This window comes from Pipra filicauda, unplaced genomic scaffold (genome assembly GCF_003945595.2).
Source record: "Pipra filicauda isolate LSUMZ 115617 unplaced genomic scaffold, ASM394559v2 scaffold91_size2508729_pilon, whole genome shotgun sequence".
Taxonomy (NCBI): domain Eukaryota; kingdom Metazoa; phylum Chordata; class Aves; order Passeriformes; family Pipridae; genus Pipra; species Pipra filicauda.
In genome coordinates this window covers 2,261,301-2,283,493 of record NW_024105109.1, presented here as the reverse complement: position 1 = coordinate 2,283,493, position 22,193 = coordinate 2,261,301, and positions in this window count along the sequence as shown.

The following is a 22,193-nucleotide window of genomic DNA, read 5'->3' as shown; positions in this document are numbered from 1 at the left end:
GTTTTTTAATTGACTTTAAAAAATGACCAAAAAACAACACTGCCCAACACAAAAACAAACAAACAAACAAACAAACAAAAAACCCCCCAAACACAAAAGAACACCCCAAACAAACCAAACCAAGCAAAGTAAGCAAATTTACTACTTCAAATGCTTTCTCATTGCTGGGAATATCATTAAAAGCAAAAATGCCAGCAAAAATGTCCAATTTGCTGTGCTTCAGGACTGCAGTGTTTAATACAATATTTTTGGTGGTATCTGGCTGAAATATGCAGCTCTTTCTTCCGTTAGAACCTTACATCATTTACTGGAAATAGTTTCTGGCAATGGCCTCAGTGCATTGCCAATATTATGTCCACTTGAGGATCTCTGATAATTCAGATTTTTATGACCTCTGAGGTATTTATTCCTGCTGCAGGACTCTAGAAGCAGACCAGCCTGTGGACAGCCAGAGCCTAGGAGACAACAATGACTAGCTCCTGCAAGGAAGTTAGTGTCTTTGATTTTGATGACATTGACTATTACAGTTATCATTTCTCTCATTATTTCAAATATTTGAGGTGTAACTTGTGAGTGAAAGTCCAGGGCAAACACCATGTCAGTTGGAGGCACAAGGCACGCTGGCACACTTGAACCAAGAGCAGAGAGTCACAGTTCAGAAGGATTAATAAAACTAGGCATTTTTCTCAGACAGACCACAGACCCACAGACCCACAATATACTGCACTAAGGAAGAAGTTGCTGCATGCTGGGCCATGCTTCAGGAACACAGTGAGGTCTTCTCTGCTGTTGCCTAGGTTTACTTGTAGTCCTGAACCTCTAAAATCAGAGCTGGCTTATTTGAGCTCAGGAGCACCTTCAGATCAGGGTAAGGAAAAGACAACCATGCTGCACTGCTGCACTGTAGACAGATGTAAAGGGGGAAGTCTGCAGCACTTCATTTCTGAGAGTTCAGGGAAGGACAATTTTCTGGAGACACCACAGGTTCTTAAACAGCAACATTACTCACTTCACAGAGCTGTCCTTATCAGCTTATAACATTTGCACTGTTCCCAGCAGAGAAGCTTTCAAGGTGTACACATCATTTGCTTGCCCAAATTCATACCAGTGTTTTCAGAGGCTACGGTTACAGCATCCTGCCAGAAAGAACTGGGTTAGCATTAATGTCTGGCTAATTTGGCAGGAAAGGCAGGACAGTCAGAAGCAGAGAATAAGGCAGCTTAACGAAGGACAGGGAGAGCAAGAATTGTAAAAGAAAAAGGAAAAAGCTCATCCAGTTTATGCTTTTGGTGGAATCAGGATCATTATACCTATACTATCCCCGAGAGACATTTGTGTAATATGTTCTTCTGAGTCACCAGAAAAGGAAAGTCTGCAGCCTCCCCTGATGACGACACTTGCCACTTCCCTTTCACGTCTGATTTTCGTCTTCTTTGCTGCAAATCATGCAAATTTTTTTTTTCTTCTTTAAGACGCCACCAAGAAGACTGTTACCGTGCCTGCTCCTATACCTGGCTATCGCCTTTATCTTTAGGCTCAGTGAACTCAAATTATTCATCCCTTTTTTATGGCACTTACTGCAAAATGCCAGTCACTGCCACTCACTGCATTCTGTCTACATTTTCCATGGTATGTGGCACCTAACAAACACCTGCCACTGTGCTCCAAGTGTACAAAGCACTTTCTTGTGTCTTATCTGCAACAGTCTGGTCAGCGCATGGCAGAGTAAGATCTGGGGCTTTCATCACATTGTACTGTTGAGATTTGCTCCCCGACTACTGAAGCAATCAAATCTTTCTATTGCTGCTGCTATTCATCTTTATTCATACAATTCCTCCCTGTTAAGAGTAAGGACCTGTGTTCAACTTCTTTAAATTTTCTTGATTTAGAAAAACTAAATTATGTTGCGCCCTTCAGAATAGGGAACGGAGACTCATGTGATGATGGCAGAGAACTGCAAAAGGCCAAAAGGAAAACAGAATCAGAGGGTGGAAGAAAAAAAATCATTAATTTGTGTTTCTCTAAGCAGCCTGGAAGAAAAAGATGACAGAAGGAGACAAAGTGTGTATTTAAAAGATGTCCTCATTAACAGAGGTAAAGCAAGGACAGCAGCTATGTTAAAATTTACAGTAGTAAGTAAAAAAGCTTGCGGAGAGGTCATGAAATGGGAAACACCAGCTAGCTCTTAGCAGAAATGTTTAATAAATTAACAAACTGTGAGATAACAGACAAGGAACATAATAATTTGTCGCCCAAAATAACCTCTGCCATTGAACTCTGCCTTTCACAGACTAGCTGAAACGGAGCTGTCAGGAGCTGGTGAAACCCAGAAAGCAGTTCAGGTAAAAGCAGGATTTAGCTAGTGGGAGATAGCATGTTTAGCTTTGATTATAACATGTTATGATGTCAACAAATCTACTTCAAATTGTCATAAGTGAGACTCAGTTTTCCAACAAGCTAACTGAAAAAAAGAAAAGAAAATGGTGTTGTTCAATAATATTTATCAAAACTCTTGCATCTTATAGAATACTAGTCTATCAATAACATGGATTTTTCACTTACTAACTCACTATGTTCCCTCTAACAAGGAAGGCTTTTGGCCAAAGTGGAAGTGCTGGTTTACCCAGTAATTCAGGACCTGTCTTTAATTTCTCAGAATAGCAACATTGGTTCAGTCCCTGTTCTCCTTTCCAAGCCTAGAGAAACAGCAGATACAACTCAGCAAATTTCATCAATATTTCATCAAAAGCATCTTAGAGCCCTTGGTGCTTCACCCACAGTTCAAAACACATCTACACATCTCAAGCAGCTGGTTAAACCAATCCCAAACCCTGAAGTGCAAAACCGTCTTAGGAATTTTGCACAAAGATAAACATGAACTCAGTGCTCAGTATTGATCCAAAAGTTAAAATGCATGTTAGACATTAGCAGGGAAACAGTCAGATAAAACCCCGATGAACAAATCCATGGTGCCCTCTTACTGTGATTAATGTGTGCAGTCCTTCTCCTTAATAATGAAAATATATATAATACAACTGTGGGAGACACAGAGAAGTCTATCGCGGGTAAAAAATGGTTTCCATATAAAGAGCAGGTAACTAGACTGGGAGTCAGCATGTGCAAAACAGAAGCCTGAAGAAAGAGATAACAGATCTGTAAATAAGCAGTGACAGGAAAAACTGAATAGGCAATAACTGCTTGCTCATGCTTGTAATGTGAAAACTATAGAGTATCAAATAAAAGATGAGCTAAACATGTACAAAAGAAGGTACTATACCATAAAGCATGTAGTTAAGTGATGAAACTCATTGTTTTGGGCTGTTGTGAACACCAAGGGTTTGTCTGTATTCAAAAAATACTTATATAAATTCAGAGCAAAAAAGAATCCATTAAGGGCTATTAACCACAAAACTACTATACACAAAAATAGCATGTTGAAAATTAAAGCTGGGATTTTACAATAACTAGCATAAATTTTCTGACAGACATGACCTGCAAAAAATAATAAAATTTTATTTATGTGCACAGGTTTCTGTAAAATGTGAAAAAAAATTTTATTTTTATCCAAAAATCTTCCTGGATGGAATTCAGTTTCCAACAAAAAAAGCAGTGTTTTGTTGTTAACAAGACTGTTATGAATTGTCTGACTATTCTGAGATTTTAAAAATCCAGCCAGGATCACAAATTCCCTTGCCTTCCAACTTTAAACACTCATGGGGGGGGATATCCTGGCCATAGAAAAAGCAAAGACATAGCTAGTAATTTCCTCTGGTAATTTATTTCTTGTCAGAATGAGACCAGCTGCCATAAGTCAACCAGGTGCCATTGATTCTGGAAGAGAGGGAAACCATTAGCACTACAAGTAAAGTAAAGCTGGCAACAGCTCTGAGAGTAGAAGTTCTGTTCTTATCTTCCTTCTCCAAAAGGGTGGGGGAAAAGTAAAGTGCTAAAAGTCACTGGGTTTCATCCTTCAGTGTGATGAGTTTGTGCTGTACTGGTTGGAATCTCCAAGAGACTCTTTGTTCTTGCTGACACCACTTTGGCATTTATACTCTAGAATGCAGGGTAGGGGGAATGACTGAAATGAAGCCTGTTTTCTCACCTTATGATTTCCATTGCTCATATTTTTCTCCAAAGGGTCACTTTCAAAGGAGATAATTATGCATAAAACCAGCATCTACATAAAAGTCAAGTGTCTCCCTTGGCAATTCCCTTTTCATTCTGCCCTGCATATTTAACTCAGCTGGCATTAGAAATAGATTCTTTTCAAAGTTTGCTTTGCATCCAGGAGAATTTCCTGATTTTATTGTTGATTTGTATATTTATGAATTCATTTCAGATTCAGTGGTCAGTATTTCAATGAGGTAAACAACGAAATGTGTTTTCTTCTTGCAGTGCCGCCTTTTCACACAATGTGTACATGGATAAAGTTGATTTTATTCGCAGCCCATCTGATACAGTTGCCTTCAAAGATGTAATATTCTCCTTATGATCATCTGCAACAGTAACAACAACCATCCTTGATTTGAGCTCTGAGAGAGAAGTTATGTCTGTAACTCAGCTTTTTCATATAATTCTCAGATCTTAAATCTCCCCTGTGATTTTTAGACCTGCTCTTCTTGTCCTTGCTTTCCATAGGTTCTTGAAAGACTTTTAAAACTCATAAATCCTCATCTTACAACAAAAATGTAACATGCATAAATGTATAGCTTTGTATTAACTAGCAAAAGCCAAAATTTTAATCTGAGACTGAAGCAGGAAAGGGTCATTATGTCTCAAGCCGTAAAAAGACTGAGTGAAAGAAAAAGCCCCTGGCATTCAATGGCTCTTTTCCATCACACACAACTCCAGTTCACTCCTCATACTGAAAAGTAACGTGTTTCAGAAGTCCATGCATATCTGTGTATCAGACTACAAGGTAAGCTATGCTGGAACACCTATTGGTTTTTCTGTTTAGTTTGAAAATGAGCATTTTGTGCTGTATTGTGCTTTGTGAATGTGCCTCAAAAGAGAAAAAAATCAAAAATAATAGAGTGAGCTAGAGTGAGTCAGCCAATACAAACCATCCACAGGAAATCATACAGCCACAAGAAGTGCTGTGGTTACCTTCACAGCAAGGAGAAAGGACTCAGGATCCAAAACCACAACTTTAGTCATGTATGACATAAATTATGAAATAAATTTCTGGGCCACCTTTTATTGGACAATTTAGTCAGAGGGGATTAGCTGGAAATCCACTTCTCACTTTAACCCAGGTTTCATTTTCAGTTTTAAAATAGGACATGTTGTAAAATTCTTCAGAATCTCATGACCTGGGTTTGTTGTCTTATACGTACAATAAAAATTCGGCCATTTTGAGAAGGAAAAATGAAGTGTACCAATCCTGTTTTTCTACAGTTCTTTCTAGCCTCCTTTCCAATGGAAATAAGGTTAATATTGTTACAGTGTCTGTCTGTTTATCTTGTCACAGTAGAATTGTGAACACGCTGGCCAATTTCAGCTAAACGTGACAGACAGGTAGAGGTCTCAAAATTGTGAAGTTTCTGCAGACTTTACAAAGATAACCAGCAGTACAGAGGTTAGAGACAAATTTAATGCTTTACTGAGAGGAAAAGCAGGGTGTGAACTCAGCTGCAACCTGAGCTGTCACAGAGACATGTAGCATATACCCAGCTATGGCAATGAATGATTATATGCATTTATTTAATTTTAGAGTTTCCTTACATTTTACAGTGCAATCATCATCAAGACAGTCCAAGTAGTTCAGTGCCAGACACGTTGAGACACATGAAGCAAGAATCAATGGCAAGCTTCACCAAGATAGGAGAATCAGGATTTTTACATTGCAGTTCTCTCTGATCTGAAATCAATTGTCCTATGGATGATTTTTGTGCAGAATACTTAAATAAAGAGTTATATACATGCTATAGAAGAGCCATTGGGATAAGTGGAAATCCTGCAGTGTAGCTGAATAACAACAAAAAGTAAAACACAAAGTAAGACACAAAGCAAGACACAAAGCTCATGGCACCTTGCAAATCAGTTAACGCCAGCAGAGAGCCCAGATGAACTGAGCACTGTGGTAGAATGCAGCTTCTCAAGAGTGTCATCTGTGCATTACAGAGGCTACATATTATCAACAAACATTAAATATTTTTTCAGGTTTCTGAAAGCAATGTAAGAATTTTGATTCTCTGAGGCAAGAGGGGCAGGTATTGCAATTTCAAAACAAAGTATCTTTCAAGTGATTTTGGTCTCTGTAACTCTTGGGAACACTGGAAGAGAAATGGACATCTCTCTGGAATGCAGAGTACTTCCAGAGTAAAATTGTGAACTGCTTCTGTCTGTCTTCAGGTTACTATGTGCCTTTTAATGGGAGCACATTCCTTTTCTCCTTCCCAAGTGTATTACAAGCAAAACAAACAAAAGCAACTTATGAAGATAGAAATTTATTTCTTAATTTATTTCTCCCCATCATCTGCATCCTCTTTATATTTAAGATAGCAAGTGTTTAACTGAGGAAATCTCTTCCCAGTTCCCATGCTTGATAGAACCACAAACTGGGTGCTTCTGTAGGACCCTGTGATGGAAATAGATGGAAATAAAACATCTCTCATCACTGTGGAGCATTGTTAAGTGCCTAGTAACAAAATACAACCCACTTTATCCTCTTAAGGACGAGGGGAAAAAAGGAAAAATGACATTAGAGATATGGAAAGTGGAGAATCCATGTACTCCACATACAATTAATCTGATATACTCTCTTTAATTCTTTCTTGGAAGGACCTGAAATCCCTGCTTTCTAGCCTCCCACTGACCATGTGTCTCTCTGCATTCATCATCCTTTTCCATAGCAGAACTTATAAATATGACTTCTCATCTACCATCATCAGAGCCATCATCGGATCACAATTTCACCTAACATTGCTAATGCATTCTTAAGGGATGATGAACAGCAGAAAATTGCAAGGAAAAGCCATTTCATCTTCTTATGGTACTGACAATTTTCTTCTAACAACATTTTATCTGTGGTTGGAATTCACACTTTGGGAAAGGCGTGAAAGCTAGGAATAATTCAGAAAATAAAGTTATGAAGCACGTCTTAACATATGATTACAAAAACCCAAACCCCATTCTCAGGAAACTCAATTCAAGAAAAAGTTAAGAGTGATTTGCTTGGCTTTTCCCACAACAAGATCTGTTCCTTTTAGCTAAGCACATATTGACTATTCTAATACCTATTACGCAGTTCAGTTTTTATTCACCTAAATCTTGAAAACAGCATGAAGCTGAAAGAAACCAAAACACAATCCTCTGCTTTAAAAGGCTAGCTAGGAAGAGACTGCAGGTGAGTGGAAAAGCATCATGCTTTTTGTCTCCCTTAGAGAGGATTCACTCAGAAAATGGATGGAGGTTTATATAAATCATTCACTTGCAAATAGAGAAGGAGAAAAGTGATGAAAAGGACAACTTGAAGCAGGGGCAAGAAAAAAGTTGATTGTTACAACTTCATAGTACTGCTATTATTAGACATGATCCACAGTAATGTGTATGTGAACTGCTGCTAGAGAAAATTCAGACTGCAAATAAGAGATGTTGTTTCTAAACATAAGAAAACAGAAACAAGAAGTCACAACCAGCTGCTCTATCTATTTTCCTCCAAGGGCAGGAGGAAAGGCTTCCAAAACCTTTGGGTTTGTTCATTATTATCATCATTTTTTTCTAATACAAGAATCCAGATTCTTCCCCACATTCATGCTAGACCTGCTCTAACGATGTGCCTACTGACAATGTGCCTGCCTACATAACAGAGATCCTTCTATACTGTAGTAATGCAAACCAGGAAAATGTTAGGAACTTTTGCACTATTCTCAGTTATGCTTTGGGGAAGTAACCTCGAAGACAATGGCTTGGAGATGTCATGTTTCATAAGGCCTTCATTTGTCTTTTGCTGACCTGAACTCTGGCCTTGCAGTGTCCCCTCCTGGGCAGCTCCCTAATGAATCTTGCATTTAAAGTGAACCCTTTCTGCTTCAATTCAGTTTTAGAATAAACCAATGCCTTTAGCAGGAGGACTCGCAAAACTGGCTGCCATCATTCACTGATTTCCTCAGTTCTGACTTTTTTGACTCTTTTCTCATTGTATTTAGGCCTTCATGTAACAAGGAAAGAAAAAGGAACATTTTAATATTAAAATATTGGAAATTTTCAGAAGGGTACAATGAGTAGTTTTGGGTGACCGCAAGTGTATGTTTAAAACAAAAATAATACAAGGGCTATAATTAGTTATGTACAACAACTTTAGACCTTTTTCAACATGCTATAATGTCAATTTCTAATGTGTTTATTATAGTCCAGTTTCACTCTTTATCTTTAGAAATCCAGCAGAATTTAACTAATCAGACAAACAGCTTGTTGAAAATACCCAATAAAGAGAGTGCTCTGAAAGCAAATCTTATTCACCATTAATGCCTGATATCTAAATAATTATTTAATGGACTTACACAGGTCTTTGGCTCTGAATATTGAGTCTCTTATACTTTTGCTTGAGGTCTTTTGGTGTGTAGCTGTCCTCATCTGTTCAGAAGACAGTAATAAAGTTCATTAGTTTTGTGGGATTTAGAAGATTTTGGCAAAGTTTTGCTTTTTATCCAAGAATATTTGCAAAATAAGTAACTTCATTATTTTATACACTTATAACAAACACTATATAGAGAGAGATGAGTGGCGGTCTGATTCTGCACTCATCAATAAGCAAAACTTGAAAGAAGAAATGAAGGACCTAAATAAACTTCACTTTAGATGAATGTGAGGATTATATTTACACCTTACTTTATTTTTTTCCCCAGTAAAGTGTTCTGACTTTTTAGCTAAAAGCCACTAACAAAGTCTATGAACAACTTAATGCTCAGTGTCTTTTTACATGGTCTACATCCACAATTTAACACATGCTGTAGAGGATACAGGCAATCATTAGACTATTCTCATTTGCATTTGACAGATAGATTTTATATTTTTACAGTAGCAAAAGTGTTAGACTTCCAAAGCCGAGGGAAGAGGCAGAAGCACTTAGATCTGACTGAAGGTCAGCTGGAGTTGATCTTTAATGAGAGCAGGTCACTTGTCTATATTTCACCTGATATAGAGCATTTCACCCCACTGTCATTTTTGTCCACTAACTCCCAGCAGTGTAGCAGAACTTCCATATACACATTATAAAATGAATTCTTAACTCAGTCCCCAATTAAATTCTCCATTGACCTGTATTTAAACAACCCTGATGATGTCTGAATTTCCTCTCTAGATATATGATGAATATACAGTACATGATAATAAAGTCACTCAAGAAACTGCACTGAGGATTTTCTATCCTATTAGAAAGCAGAGGTCTGGGTGATGTCAGAGTCTAAAGGCAATGGAAAAGCCTTCCTTCCTTCCTGCCTTCCTTCCTGCCTTCCTGCCTGCCCACCTGTCTTCGCCAATATCTGGCAGGAGTAACTCTCAGGAGTTACTCCAACAACTCTTCTTTTCCAAATAAACAAAGGCAGGACTTTTTAGTTCACTATGATACATTCAGGGAGTGTAATGACCGGAATATCACCTGTCTGGGCCAAAACCCCTGGCAAGATTTCAAGTCATTTGGTAACAGCTTTTTTGATCCAGCTTTTTGATACCAGCTTTCACCCTTTCTTATGAACTTTGTCTCCAGACAACTGTTATTTATCCTTATGGAAAGATCTGAAACAGCAAAACTAGTTCTTATGTTCCCTGTCTGTGTCTGCCCTCTCACACCACTTGCTCTGCTCTAACAGATGCAACTTGAACAAACTTCCTCACATTTTTACAAGAGAAAGAAAGTAGACTTCCTATCTGCCTAGGACGTGACACAGAGGAAGCAGCAGCAGTGATCACTGGCACCTTGTGGTGATTTTGCAAGGCGAATGAAATTTAAAACTCTGCTGGATGCCAGAGTAAGTAAAACTTAACCAAACTACATAAGCTTTTATAGTGGCATTTTAAAACAATTTTTTTTTTTAATTCATTGGTTTTAGAAACAAGTTACACCTTTCTGTATGAAGACAATGAGTGCTTTAAGAAATGTGTAAAATCTAGTGAATGTGGAAGAAGTGGCAGGCCAGATCCTGCTGGACTTGCTCACGTGAGGAGGCCTGAGGCATATGAACAAGAACAGAGATATTCAGCAAGCTTCAGTTTCTCATTTGTTAACCTCTAAGCTGAGCATGACACTTGAGGAAAAGGAAGGAGTTTCCATTTCAGATAACTCATCTGCAGTAGAAACTACCAGAATGGGACTAAATAATTCAGTCTTAATGAGAATCACAGAATATTCTGAGTTGGAAGGGACTCACAAGGATCATTGAGTCCAGCTCTTAAGTGAATGGCCCATATAGGGATCAAACCCATGACCTTGGTGTTATTAACACTGTGCTCTAACCAACTGAGCTAATCTCAGTTCCCCTTTGGGGTTTTCCACATGAGTTCCACTGTACCTAATGTAGTCTCTTTATAGACTGTGCATGATGAGGAATTCTTTCTACCAGATAACATTATTTAATTATGCAAGTCAGAATGAAAACTCAGTAGACTAAAATAAACTTGGATGTTGCTTCATGAGTTTCAACTGCATGTTAGAGAAACACAACTCCATCGATTTTAAAGCAAGAGTTTTTCTTTATAAGGCAGGGAAGAAAGGAAGAAATAAATCCTTTAAATCCATAAAATCCTTTCTATGTAGCAGTATTATTATAATTTCTGCAAGGTCACATATTATTTTTGGTGAACATTAACAGAATCAAAACCAGTAACTCCATTTTCTTAATGTAAAAATCTTCCATGTCCTTCTCACAAATACTTTTTTCATATATCCTTTCTCTCACTCCTAATCTGATAGAAAAATAATTTACTCTGAACACAAAATTTATAGCTATTGTACATTCCTTTTTACATGATTTCATGGAAATACACCCCCACTCTACAACACATTCTTTAATGCCAAGTATATGTAATTAAATTTGGTCTTTCTGTCTAAAACAAAATTATGTGATTTTCTAGGACACTTATAATATACAAATCACGTTTCCCTGTAGGGCCACTCAGCAGTATTAAATGAACCACTACAGTTATCAACTCCTTTCTATCATTTTTTATTTACAGCAAGTGACAAGAGTATAACATCCTCTCAGAAACTAGATGGCAGAATAGTAAAAATTAATCCATACTTTAGTGAACTTAGAGCATATAGCAATTTCCTTTAGAATCTAAGTCTACCTGTAGTAATTCTACAAAATACCCTATTAAAAGCAACATGACTACTAATTAGTTTGAGCTTTATCACTTAAAATATAAGAAAAAGGCAGAAAACACCTCAGAACAGGTTTTGTATTTTCATTAGCTGCTCTGTGTGCACTATTGATTCACCTCAAACTTTGCAAGAGAAACATTTTGTTGGCCTGAGGACTTTGAAGTCGCCAGTGATAAGGACCATCTACCTTAATAATGTAACTAATGCAGTTTTTGCAACAATGGATAGAAGAGATTTGCAGTGTGGGCCACAACATCCAACTAAGTAGCCAGGCTGGACCATGTCTTCCAACTCCAAAGACTTCCTATGCTCACGCTGTTTCACAGTTTCTCCTTTGTGAAAACAGTGCATGAACTGTGTCGGTCACACTTCCTCACAGGATGCCTTTCCAAAGTGTACCTTCCCTCCACTGTGGTCCTAAAGCAAGATGGAAGAAGCCTCTCACCCATTTTCTTTTAAAAAATGGCAGAGAAAGGGAAAGGGAAATAAGATCACAAGAAGAAAGCACATCATGCGGCAAAGTGCTACTCACATTCCTGAGAACTTATTTTGTAAAGTGAATCTGCTTTCACTCATAGGTAGAAGTAGGACAGACACATCTACTTACGAGAAGATAACACATTCTGTATTTAAACATCCACCCGTGGGTCTTTAGCAAGACAGTGCAATGTTGGTGTCCTGGTTTAATCCCAGTGAGCTGCTGGCTCACTCCCCCACAGCAGGATGGGGGAGAGAATCAGAAGAGTAACAGTGAGAAGACTCATGGGTTGAGATAAAAAAGTTTAATGGGACAGAAAAGGAAGAAAGTAATGATGTTGATGAGGATGACAATAAAATAATTACATCACTAAAGATAACTGACAGTGACTCGTGTGCAACATTAGGATCAAAGCTTGATACAGGTGAGTGACTCTGCTCAAGAGCGTCACATATTGAACAAGCACAACCTAACTAATACATTTAAAGTTTCTTGTTTTGAACTAACATTACTCAGCATAAAGAAAAGTTTAGTAAATTTCTTACCAGGAAAGCTTGGGAGATATGGGGTGTGTTTTCAGAAGCAATAACTACTAGAATGACTTCTACTGCACTCACCTCCATAACTGCTTCTTTAACAGAAGATGTATCTGCGGCTGGTCGATGGCTGAAAGCCACAGCTTTTTTCTTACATTAGGACCTTGTAGAGTTCTCTTGAAAACCTTCTTGGCAATGAATTTCATCACACATCCAGTGTCCTATTCACTGGAGTATCTCCGGTGAGAAATATTTTTTAGTGCATTGAGTAGCTTATTCTTGTTGTGAAACTCTGAGAAGTAGATGAGGTAGCGGTAACCGAGTTGCAGAAAACAAAATACACCCCCAAATTATTTTGTTCTCTTGCATCTCAGTCATGGAGAGTAATGCACATAAAAGCCATATGACACAATGCTAAACTTCATCCTGCACTTCAGACAAGTACAAAGAAAAATGGAAAGCTAGACAAAAATCTGCCCAGTGTATAATGAAGTGAGGCATTGAAGAGTAAAAATTGCTTGTTTTTATCAGGATGTTTTGCAAAAATATTTGAAAAATGGTGCTAAATTACCCTAGGACTATATTACAGATGGAGAAGCTGTAGCACTGAGTGAAAGTGGCTTTTCCAGCATCACCCAAGCACAGGACAACAACAACAGGGCCAGGAGCAGAAACAGTCTTGGGTTTTGTCAAAATTCTGACAGGCTCCACATTCACTTGCACTCTGAACCTGTGGGATGCAAGCCTGTTGCAGTCTGTACCCCCTTTGCTGGGTGTGCCTGCAGAGGTAGAACCTACACTGCTGACCTCAGAGCAAGCTTGCAGCAGTCTGCATTGGGTTGTATAGAAGTACCCTGTAATTTCAGCACACAGTATTCCCTTTTAAAGCTCCTCTGGGGCACAGTGTGGGCCCACACTAATTCAGGTACTGCTATGTGGCTCAGATACTGATTTGACGCTGTTATTATTACATTATTACTAGGAGAATTGTTTAGATTTTAAAATGCACGTGACATTTCTGTAGTAAAACACATCTCATCTTGTAATTACTCCAGCCATTATTATATCTAAAATCAGAAATTATGTTGAAGAAAATAATTTACTGCATCATGAAGAAAAATGTAATTTAAAAAATCAGAGGCTATAGTGGGTAGCATAACTACAGTAATAATAGGATCATTTATCTAGCACTCACGAAGGGAGGAGATTACTGACTCACCATTCCAGCCGAATTCAGTGTAGGACACAAGTTCCATTATAATTTTCCATACATAACTAGTATCAGACACATTTGGGTATAGAATGCACCAAGTACTGAGGATAGTAAGAAATAAATAAAAAAAACCCAAAACCTCACAGCGAAACAAAGGAGAGCAGTATTGCAATCCGAACAAATAAAGAGGAGAAAGTTTTAAATTAATAGGTGTGATAAAATTATTTGGCAGCTCAATGGAGGAACTCAGTGGAGGAACTGGTGGGAGTTAAAACAAAAAAGAAGGTCAGAGAAGGGACAAGGAAGGTAATCTGCAGTGTGGAAGCTGCAAGACAACTAGAATTATGAAAGGTCAGAGAAGGATAGTGCTAGCTGGATCTCTCAGGGTAGAAAGAAATAACAAAAAATAATATGCACAAGAAAATAGAGAACAGGGGGAAATTAAAACAGAGGAACTCAGACTATTTCGATATTGCCAAAAATACTCTTACCAACAGAGTTAAATCCAATACCACTGAAACCAAATGATACAAGGCTCTGAGAAGACCTGTGAACCTTTATTGTAAATAGAAATTCGTGATATGTAAAAGATTTGGAGAATCTACATTTAATTATAAAAGCTCTTTTTCAGTTCAGTTTCTCCTACCTACTCATGGATTAGCAAACTGAAGCTCCAGTTCAGTAAACACCTGACTCAGTGCAGGATTTAACCCCTGTGAAGGGAACACACAACTCGGAATGTTTGTTTGAGTGGAGCCTAATACTACATAGGCAAAGAGTTCACAGCTTATGAGATCTCTGCTAGTTCGGTTTGAAAAATGAGCAATACCATTAGTAACAGTGACATAGGAGTAAGCAGTATTGGCCATCCCAGAAAGGTAAAGAATAAGTAAAAGAAAATTAAATTGAAAAATGCTGGATCTGGAAAGTTTTTCAAATAAAAGCTGAAATCATTGTTGGAACATACACTGAATTTAGTTTCCCTAATTCTACAGATTTTAAGACTTTCAGTGACTTAAGATGCATTATTGTCTTCCACTACTATGTATGCTTGCTAAACTGCATTTGGTTTTATTGGAGAATGGAGTAAAAGGAGAAGCAGGACCTGGGCCTGCTCTATGCCAAACACTTTCATTGATGGGTTTCTACCAGAGTTTAGAGATATAAATATACTATTAACTGTAGAAACTCACACTATTTGGCACAATCACTTTCTAAGGAATTAGGATAGACAGACTACGAAAAAAATAATGCAAACTTACTTCATGGTAACTGGAACCAGTGGATACTAAAGCACTTGCCATTTCTAATAAATTATGTTGCAGTAACTTTGGCAAAATAAATTAATCTAAACAACAACAAAATATTTTTCATTCTAAGCCCTAACATCATTTTTCAAGCACCTGCCCACTAAGACCATAAATTCACATGCATGCTTAACACAGAACTAGTGTGATATTAATAAATCAGGGATGAAAGCAAGTGGTGATACCAAAACAAGATTGAGCATTTATGGCTGTGTTTGCAGATGTAGTTAATGAGTTCACATAGCTGTGAACAAGAGTAAAAAAGGTGTACATGAGCACATGACTACTTAGTGAGATGGTGCATTGTGTGTGCTTTTAACATGGACTTTGCTTGAGATATGTACAGAAAATAAGCCCTGTCCATTAAGTCATTTATTCCCCTAAAAAAAAATAAAAGAAAAAGATTACAGTCATGTTCTCTTCATTTCACTTGATTGCTCAGATATTTTACTCACCAGAGCAAAAATTTATCAAAAGGGCTGATTGCATTACACATTTTTATATAATTTATTTCAAGTCTACCATGATTAGATATTGAAATTCTCTAGTAGAACAGAAGGTTCCACTATCCGTGTATATTTTTTATTCCATTTAGGGTGAGAAAATATAACTATTAAAAATACAAATAGTTATATTAAAATATACCTATTTTTGTTTGGAAGGACAGACCATTAGTACTTTGAGGAATTTTTGAACATGGCTACTGCATTTCATTTCAGCTGTAATCCTATTCTGAAGCTGTAAGAAATTCACAGTATATAATTTCATATCTGACAAAGACGTACAGGGAAAATTCCAGCTTAGCATGAGCTGCAGATTTCTTAGCAGTGGTAACAATCAATGAGAGAAAAATTAATCCAATCTGTCTTTTATCTGTCTTTTATACCATGTTGAACTTGCAAATCTGAAAGTCAAAGAGGAAATAAATACTTCATTTGAGACTTAAGATACATACCACTGAACTCCCACAATGGTACTTCTAAAGAGCTTGTTAGGAACACGTAACTGCAAAATTTACCGTGCTACTGACAACCAAAAAGTACAGTAAGAATTCTCCTTTGCATTAGCTAAAAGGAAATGCTCAAAGTATGAGTCAGGTACAATTTTCAAACATGCACAAATTACACATTTAGACTATGTCTTCTGAAAATGATGTTTATAGGTATATAGTTAGCCATTTGCAGAAGTACCTGGTTTGTGTTTAGAAACAGACTGATTCACAATCTTCTTTATTTAAAAAAGTCTCGAAGTTCACAGTGTAATGCAATCAGGCAATTTACAATATATGCACAACACATCATTGGCAGTCATCAGAACATTGCATATGTAGCCATTCCAGACCACCAGAACAGGAAGAAAATATTCTGTTTCATTCCTTATTTTCCCTTAAAAAGAGCAAATGTATTTTCCAGTAATGGCAAAATATAATGATTCTAGGTCTTGCCCTGCATCCTGGAGATCCCCTCTCATCCGAACAGTCTTCAAGGCCAGCAGGTTCTGGAATAGCCCGATGAAGAGTAGCATGTTACATATGCGGTATTCAAAGAAAATAGAGAGGTGACATAACATTTTTATTTTCTATTGGAAATCAATAGACTTCCTTCCATTTCCCTTCATTTGCTCCATACTTAAGTTCCAGCGACTTAATTGGCTCCCCAGGGAAGTAGTCAGCACCAAGCCTGACAGAGCTCAAAAAGCATTTGGACAACACTCTCAAGCACATGGTGTGATTCTTGGGGTGACCTGTGCAGGGCCAGGAGTTGGACTTTATGATCCTTGTGGATCCCTTCCAACTCAGCATATTCTACGATTCTATGAATTGTAAATGAGAAGTATGAAAGAAGAACATCAAGTCTGACACCATTTTTACTTTTAAGAGATTAATAACTTGGATGGATAGCATCAAAGCAACAATTTTCCTCCAGTAGTTAAGCTCATTTTTGTTAACTGTGATATTCATAAAATATGTTCAAAGTCCATTTAAAAATACAACCCCTAAAAAAAATTAGCAGATGCTTTGGCAGGGATAAGCTAGCCCTTGTCAGCCCCTGTCACAGCAAAGGACATCTGAAGTTACTATTCAGCCATAGAAAAGCTTATGAGGAAAAGGGAGAAAGAAACATATGAGAATTCAGAAAAATCAGGACAAAGATGTTAATGGGGAATAAATGGGGTCATCACACTGCCCTTAAACCAGCTAATTTCTTCTACAGTAGCTTTTTATCTAAAAGACACAAATGGAAAGTGAACTGGACCAGCAGGTAGGATATTCAGAGATGGTCATTGCTTCTGTTTAGTTTTACATACATGGGGACAGAGCACAGTCACCATTAGCAGCCTTTGAAAATGAGAGACATAACATCTAACAATCAATACAAGTGTGCAATCAGCACATCAAAAAGGATCCTATAAAAAAGTCCATTAAAAATATCAATGATGATGTACTTGTCATATCTTGTTTGTCCATATTCCCCTGCAATTCCCTTGTCTCCAGCTTGTCTCCTAGTTAATTGGAAAAACATGCAATTAAAATGTGACGAGAGGCTCTTCTGATAAAAATGCAAAATTCTCAAGTAATTATTAATTTCCCCCTGAAACAGAGGGCTATGAAACTCAAAAAAATAGTCATGGAGTCATGCAAAAAACCCCAACCAAACCTACACAATGATCAGCCCATACTTTTTTTTCCTGGGGGAAAGATAAAATGAGATGCAGCTGTTACCTTAACGCAGCATCGTAAGATAACAAAAGGCATGCAACATCTTGTTTCACACAAGTGAAAGCATTTCTCCTTCTCATCTGCCAAAAACATACTGTTGACTGTGGTGTATTCTCTCCAAGTAATACCTTCTACGACAGAAGCGTGTCACTTCCAAAATGTGATTTATCTACTTGTTTACTGAAGCACACACTGATTTCCCATGAGAACAGTGAAGAGCTGGCAGCTCAATTTATTTTAAAAACTCATTGCTCCGTAATTGCTGTGTAAGTAAAAATGTTGGAGAAAATATTAACAGGCAATTTCTATGCACAGAACATTGAAAATGTCCATTGATCTCAACAAGAATGAGCTTCTGTCAGATTTTCTACATTTGTGAGGGAATGTATATCAGTCAGCAAACTACAGGAACATGAGGTACTCCTTACTCTTCATTACTCAGGAACATGAGGTACCACTTCCTCTTCCTTACTCCATATACAAATGACAATTTACCAGAAAGCTTTGGGTCAGAGATCTGGCACAAAACCTGTCCACAGGATCTCCAAGCTGTGATGTTCAGCAGAGTGACTCTGCTCTTCATGTGGCAATAGCTCTGCATCCACAGAGAATACAGATGTTAAGCAGCCTTATTAGCCGAAGCCTCAAGCGTAATACCAATTTCACAGCTCAGTCCTATTTATGCAATTTTCATTGTTTTCAGAACTGGTTGAGGCATCAACCTCACATTTCGCATGGAAAAAACTTTCAGTCTTTTGTCTGGCCAAATTATTCCACTGGATTGTGAAAATCAGTCTATTTACTCTGCTTTTGAATTAAAGAGTTAAACTAGAGTTATACAGAAGAGTTGACAATGCATAGGAGGTTGTATGAAGTGTGAGCACAAACAAGAAAAAGGTTAATACACACCTTACAAAACATCCATACCATCACCGCTCTTGAAAGCAAGACCTTACAAAACCCCCTGTGCTACAGCACTTGGAACAAGAGTTACACCCAGAAAGGAGACTAAGGAGCAAAGGCAGAAAACCTCTCTAAGACAGGTTTTCGCTGATGAAACAACTAGAATTCCCAGGAAGTAAATTATGATAATTCTTAGATTAATAACATTAATTCATACTTAAAAGTTTCTGCATGACCAAATCTGTGACCTTTCTTCGTTTTCTGTCTTAGCTTACTACAATAAAACTGTCAAGTCCTTTTTAATAGCTTGCTAAAGATAACAACAGCAATGTATTAGGTATGATTGCAGAATTTATCATAGCTTGTAAAAAATACTGATGCAAGAGAAGTGCCTTACACTATCACTTTTTTTCTGCATTATTTTCAGAAAGGTGGAATTATTAGAAATCTAATATTTTATTGGTAATAATTAAGTTTTATAGATTTTTTTTTTAATTTCTTTTGTCTCTTAGCAACATGTATCTCATTTTCTGGTCAAAACCATGTACTGATAAGAAACTTGAAAAACAGTGTTATGAAAAACATTCAGACTTCAATCCTCTGTTGGTTACACATCCAGTACCTTACAACTAAGCATGCTTTCAGTATACCCTTACATCTTGATGACCTAACAGAGAGTAACATATTGGGATTCATTGTATTGAAAAGGTCTGTTTTATTCTTTACATCTTCCTGCTATGTATAACATATTTTCTTGCATTTACAGACGTCAATGAAGATTCCAGAGGATCTATCTAACCAGTCAGAATGAACTAGCAATCAACACAGCAAAAATAATTCAAAGACAGTACTCCTGAAACCATACAGTGGCAATGTTCTTGAAATAAAATCTTGTATGTGGGCACTAAAAATCACTTAATACCATAGTCACTGGGAAAGGCTTGCTGAGCACTAGGCCTAATGGTGGAAACTGATACAAATGAAAAAAGAAATTTTATATATCTAACAATATTTTTACACAAGCTATAACTACCTAAAATTTGTAGTTTTATCCATGCCACGTTTGGAACACACTCCTGCAGGTGGTCAATGTAATCACATGAAGCATACACATAAAAGTTTGTTTCCCCATTTGTCTCCAAAGAAAACCAGAAACTTGGGGGTTCTTGGACAGGGAGCAATACAGAAACAGGCATTGTGCTCTATGTTTTGTTCCATGGGGTTCTTCATTGTTGTTGCTGTTGGTTTGTTTGTTTTTTACTAAAGAATAAATTCAAAATGCCTATTGCAACGAAACAGAAAATATTCCAAATATCAAAGAACTTGGCTGGTAGGCTATACCATTGAAAGGCATATGCTAGCACACTTTTCATGTTTTGAATGTAATAGTGCCTTATCTATGAATGACCAGAGTTTTCTGAGTAGCAATCAGCTCTGAGCCTCCTTGGGCACCTGTATAAGGGCAGGTAGGGTAAGATAGTTTTCTCTGGAAGTGAGGTGCCAAGGAGTTATTTGAGAGTATTGTTTTCCACACTTGAAACGGGTATCCAGTTGCTGCTCCTGAAAGCTCAAATTGTTCACGCACAGACGTGTGTGGCAGCTACTCACCAACCTGCCATCCCTAATAGCAGGCATTGAACTGGGGAGGCTAAAATGTAACTGATGGCCTGCTCACAGAGCCGCTCCACGCTTTATAAAAACTTTTCTGATGCTGGCAACACAGACAATTAAAAACCCTCTTGTCTCTTATATGCAACCCTGCCAGGGTTCTACGGAGTTAGGAAGCTTCATATCTTTATATCTTTAACCAAATAAAAATTACTCATATGCAGAAATTACTTGATCCCTCAATAAATCTGAGAAAATGCCCACCTAGAAGATGGTATGATAAAAATCTAATTATTCGTCAAATTCTCTTTTCAATAGATGCATCATACAGGCAACTATTTCCTGGATATATACCCTATTTTCAAAATTACCCACTGGCTATTCATCAGTAGTTTGCTGTTTTTCAGAAGAGCAAAAATATTGTAAGTCCTATAATATCTCTCCTGATAGGAATTCAAATTAAAAAAAAGTGCAAATAATTTTGTGGTACAAGGGCTATGCCTTGTGCTTGAGAGTTCATTAAAGACATTTCTCACAGGGACAGTTTCGTGGAATAGCCATACTATTGTTCTTAAATTCAAACTCTGGCCAATAAAAGATGACAAAATGTTACCAACACCCAATGTCACCCTTTTCTCCTTTCTTTCCAGGAGCCCCGGGAGATCTCTTAAAGACAAAATATGGTATATTATTTCATTTTTATCGCTCAGTAACTTTGAGGTCAAGAAGGCAAAAGAAAGAAAATAATGTCTTCTCCTCTAATTCCATCCCTCCCATCTTCCCCATTGTCCCTGAAATAATAAAAATGCACATGAATTTTTCACATAAACAACCAACCAACCAACCAACCAGAAAACAAACAAACAAACAAACAAAAAAAACCAGAAGGAAAACACAAACAACAAAAAACCCTAAACATGGGAATTAATGCTTGAAGTTCAATTTCTTGTATGTTCCCTAGGCACAACCACAAACTGGGCACTGCAGCACACATCAGCAATGCAGCCTAAAAAAAGTAGCATTGACTTAACACTCACTGACATTTCTGAAAAACTCTCAAAATCTTCATTTATTGAAGGACAAAGCCCTAAAGAATACTGCATTCACAAATTCAGACTGTATAGAGTAATACTATACCAATAAATCCTTTTGCCAACAAATCCTTGAAACCCCTGAAAAGAAAAAATACAGCAAAAGTTAGAAAAACATGTAATAAAAACATTGAAGAATTATTCTAAATCACAATTAAACCGTATTTTCAGATTTTTTCTTTAATCTTTAAACCTTTTTTACCTGGACATCCCACGTTACCTTGTCCTCCTTACGGTCCAGGTGGTCCTCTTGGGCTCTGAAAGAGAGAAAAGAGGAATCCGGTTGTTTAAATTTATGATGTTTACACAATATGGAAGCTAATTTATCTGTCAGAGGGATCTGGTCCTGTAGTCCCAGAAAATCTTCTTCTCGAGAACTGTGGTTCAAGTAAAGTCTGTGGTTGACTGCGCATAAAGGTTGACTGCACATGCAGTAGGGAAATGTGAAACCACGAGATCCTCATAATTCACTGACGTCCCACTGAAAGATCAAATATATCAGCATCTCAGTAAATGTAAAAATATTTTAAAGCTCTCCTGCTATCATCTTGAAATTTTTTTACCTGTACATATTGTTCTGTTAATATTCATGTTATTACGACCCAAAGTCTACAGTTACAATTTTGACAAATCCGTCTCCTGTGAAAAAATGTCACTATACTAGTGCATCTTACATTTGAAACTACATACAACTATGGAAATCTCACAGAGGAGAACAAATATTTGTGTGTCTGGTTTACAGGAGGTCCATGAAAAATTTCTGCTTGCATAGAAAGTAAAGCAAATACAGTGTGATTATGTCACTACGCAACTGCAGGTCTGGTTTTGGAGTATTGCATCTTATTACTGCTCACAAGTCTCACACCTCAAACTTGTCCTGTTGCCATCCAAACTCATCTTCAGCTATGGTGTATAAAATTTTCTTTGATCTCTCAAGCTACTGGTCACTACTTAGTGCAAAAATGGTGAGCTGAGATCTTTTTTCCCATCAAGAATTGCGTTATAAAGAGACAAT